The sequence below is a fragment of the Arachis stenosperma genome, chromosome 10, assembly GCF_014773155.1.
Source record: "Arachis stenosperma cultivar V10309 chromosome 10, arast.V10309.gnm1.PFL2, whole genome shotgun sequence".
Lineage (NCBI taxonomy): Eukaryota > Viridiplantae > Streptophyta > Magnoliopsida > Fabales > Fabaceae > Arachis > Arachis stenosperma.
Window position 1 is genome coordinate 1,263,934 of NC_080386.1, and position 4,368 is coordinate 1,268,301.

Here is a 4,368-nt window from a genome sequence, read left to right on the forward strand (position 1 = left end):
TGATTAGCAATATCAAGTGTATATTGTAATGAGTAATGAGTAATGTTTGGCAAGCTTTTGTTCTAGTATGTGTTTAGATTACAGTTTGCAAACCAGAGTTTGCATAAAATTGATTTTGTAAAATTGATTTTGATGATAAGTTAGTTTGGGTTAATGTGATTTATGTTTAGTAATTTTTATATCAAAATTGATTATAGTAAAATAAATGTTGTTTGGATTATACTACTCAAAATCACTTTTAGATGAAAAATTACTAAAATAGACATCAATTTTATATACTTGCAAAATCAGAATACTATAAAAAATAATATAAAAAATATTTATTATATAAATAAAATAAATACAATAAAAAATAAAAATATAAAAGAGAGTACTATAAATTTTATAATGTCACACAAAAGAAAATATTCTATAATTTTTTAGTATCGTCAGTACTCTTTAATTTAGTATTATTTTAGACTATAAATTTTTATTATTTATGACTCTATTTTACTTATAATTAATTTTTTATTTATTTTGTCCTTTTTTTTATAGGATCATAATTTATATTATTCAAAATTTTGATAATAAACGTAGTATATAATAATTAAAATTACAATTACAAATTTTACAAATTCAGAATAAAAAATAAAAAAAATTAATACAAAACAAAAATAGAGTACATTAAAGAATAGAAAAAAATTATAAATAATAAAAATTCCATAAAACCAACAACATATATCATATGAACACAAAAAATACCATAAAACGTAAATAAAATTCATATGAATAAAATCAAATAAAAATAAAAAAATTTCAATTTGTTAGTGATTGAAATAAATCTGAACGATTTTGATGAAAAAAACGGAACTAAAAAATTATGAAAAAGTAGGAAGAACTACAAAGAATGACTGTGAAGATAATAGTTACTAGTATCATTCTTATAGAAGAAAATGAAGGGTAGGGTTGGTAAAAAAAAAAATATTTTAGCTTCTCCTAAACATGAAACGTGAAACGTGAAACGCAGAAGCTACAAATTTGAGCTTCTCCTAAACGTGGGTTCAGAGGCAGAATCAATTCTGCATTCACAAAGATAAAAATTGCCAAACATCAAAGTGAAACTTTCAAAAAGATCAAACGGGCTTCTCTCCTCCCCAACGTGTTTGCCAAACACACCCCTAGTAGCACTCAAGTCTCTTTAGATTACTATTCTGATTTTGATATATGCCAAAGAAAGTATGAATTGAGTAAATCCTAGTCTAAAACTATTGCTTATGCCAAAATAATGATTAAGCGGTTGGCGCCAAATAGAGGGGACATGATCATGATGGTGGCTAGGTGGTTGGGAAGGGAAGGTACATGGATTTATAAGAATGTTACAGTTTGAGAGAATATTTTGATGATTGTTTTACTACCAATAATCAGTACAGCAATGTTAATTAGTGCATTAGGATTATATTAAACCAAAGATAAGATAAAACAGTGGTCTCACATATGAGTGAGGGTAGTTACTAGTTAGGTTGTTGGCTTTGTAGACAAAGACAAGTACCAATGTTTGGAAATGTCACATTCTTTTTTCAGGTGATGGGTTATAACTTGGAGGTTCACGGGATTGCTATCTAACATGCATTATTAGGACAAGTACTGCTATAACCTTTAGCTAATGTCTTTGTACAATCACAAGACCGAATCAACAATTTTTTCTGATTTCATGTAATTCACAGGAAATAATAAACCACAACAACTTTTCTATGTTTGAACATAGGAATATTGTAGCTAATTAATTAACAAGAAGGTTTATGCTTAAAACCTTTCCTAGAACAGGTAAAGTGTATCTAACAATTCATAATTCTTTCCGAATTACCATTATTACCATAGTCAATTAACATCTTTGCTTAATGCTTACCCTCTAGTAAAGTTCAACTCCATGTGACAATCTGTTAGCTTGCAGTTTCTATTTGGGTTATAAAAGAGGTAGATAGAGATTCAAGTTGTTTATAATAAAGTGGCTTGCAATAAGAAGTTGACTGTTAGTTTGGAAAACATTGCCCCTTATGAGAAATAATTGATCCTACTCTCTCCAAACAAATGATGGCATGCACATGGACAGAGTATAGAGACAAAGAAGGTTTGTACTTTGTAATCATAATGTATTTAAAACTCCATTGAAACCTTGAATTTATTTAATTATATATCTTCATAATGGAAAAGTATCGGAAAACAACCAGAATATTAAACAATATGAACAGTGAACAATGGATATGGATGTTCAATTCAATAGGTATGCAGATAATTATGTTGAGTTTAATTGGATGGTTATCTTAAAGTTATAGGTTAGGAGATAATTTGAAGATTTGGTCAATTCTAAAACCTATTGTTCACATTGTTTAAAAAAGTCATTATCTACCTAACAAAACAAAACAGTTTTACGATGACATAGTAAATAACTGAGAAACAGTCCTACACGTGAGTTTTATTTTGGTGATTTCTCAACTAGGTAACCAAACCCCTAGTAAATATCTCTCTGACTCTGTGGGCTACTTATCATGGAAAGCAGAGAACACCCATTTTAGCATTTTCTTCAATGTGCTGCCATAGCTTTCATTTTGAATGATTGATAACAACTATTGTGACTGTGAGCAAGTAGAAGAAGAGTTATCACACTCTTCAATGAATGACACTGACTAAAGATGCAGAACATGCAATTATCAAAGTTTCTCTTCCTTGTCATTGTTCTTTGAAAATTATTATGATATTATCCAAATTAGCAGGCAACTTAGTTCGATTCACCTATGCAAAAATCTCCCTATGGCTTTTCTCCTCATTGTAACCAAATCAAAGTAGATTCCGCAAGTGACAACCTGATAAATAAACACATGGGAAGACATGATTAATAGAGTCGACATGCTTTTTTTCCTTATTAAAAGGTGTCATTAAAATGGCCCATGCAGGTTTCGAACGCTGATTAATAGAGTCGACATGCTTTTTTTCCTTATTAAAAGGTGTCATTAAAATGGCCCATGCAGGTTTCGAACCTGCGACCTTCGCGTTATTAGCACGACGCTCTAACCAACTGAGCTAATGGGCCAACTGTTTTATATCTATCAATATTATTATTCTGTTTGATGTAGACAGTTTTTTTTTAAAAATCATATTATCAATTTGGAGTAAAAAATTATTTATTTTATACTAGGTATACATAAATTTGTTTCAAATTAATACGTAATAATGATATCCTAATATTTTAGCCCCTTAAATTACCAAAAATATTTATACTTATATTTTTTATAATTTAAATTTAATATCTTTTATAATTAGCCACAAATCATCAATTCTAAGAAATAAAATAACGAAAAGTTCTGCATTCAAATTATTTATCTAATCAAGTCCAATCAAATTATTATAATATATTTTTTGTTTACGCGCTTTTTCTCATACATCATTGTTGTTATTGCCTTTTTTTATTCTCCTCTTTTTTTCTTATCATTCATTTTAGTTATTGTTACCGTTGTCACCACCACCACCACCTCTTCTTCTTCCTCATTCATTTTTCATTTGAATTTATTTTCCTCCTCTTCCATCATCATTATCATCATCGTTATCGTTATTGTCATTGCTGCTGCTACTGTCTCTTCTTATTCTCCTCCTTTCTTGTCATATTTCTCTTTTGTTATCGTTGTCGTCATCGTCACCACCACCACCAACTCCTCATCTTCAGTGACGGATCCAGAAAATTTATGTTGGGGGGACAAAAATGATACACATTATTATCAAAAAGATATATTAATTTAAATTTAAAAATATAAAAATGCACATTAATTATTCGAATAAAAAAAACCAAAAATTACATTAGCCGCTAACTTTTTTCGCTTCAATTTTAAGAACTTCTTTTTATTAGAAAAGACTAATGGAATGACTTCAGATTCTAGTGGTAGCTTTCTTTTGAAATATTTTTTCATTATTATTTCTAAAAATAAAAAATATATATTTAAAATTAGTATATTGATCAATTCACTTTAAAAATTTATATGCAACATAATTACATATAATAGAATAGAACGAAAGATAAACAAATAAATAATAAGGATCACTAAATTGAGAATAAAATAAAATATATAAATTCATGAAGAGAATAAAAAAATAGATTAATCCCTAAACTATAATTGTTTAAATTAAAATTTGTAATTGAAAATATAAAAAAGAGAAACAATGAAATTGAAAAATAAATAGAGTCATAGAGAGTTATATAAAACAAAATAAAGAATTTAAAATTTACCTTTTGATGAAGAAAAAATGACCACTAGATAAGGAATAGAAAAGAAGGTTGCAAATATGAAACTAAGAAGAGGGTTTAAAAGAATAAATGAGTGACGACTAGGATTTGAGAAT

At 27.8% G+C, this 4,368-nt stretch overlaps 1 non-coding gene across 1 annotated transcript; it reads right to left on the bottom strand.

Annotated features, from left to right (window-relative positions):
• Nucleotides 1-2,993: 2,993 nt before the first annotated feature.
• On the bottom strand, nucleotides 2,994-3,067 carry TRNAI-AAU (transfer RNA isoleucine (anticodon AAU)). The gene has a single exon. It is a non-coding gene; the product is annotated as a tRNA-Ile (tRNA).
• Nucleotides 3,068-4,368: the final 1,301 nt, after the last annotated feature.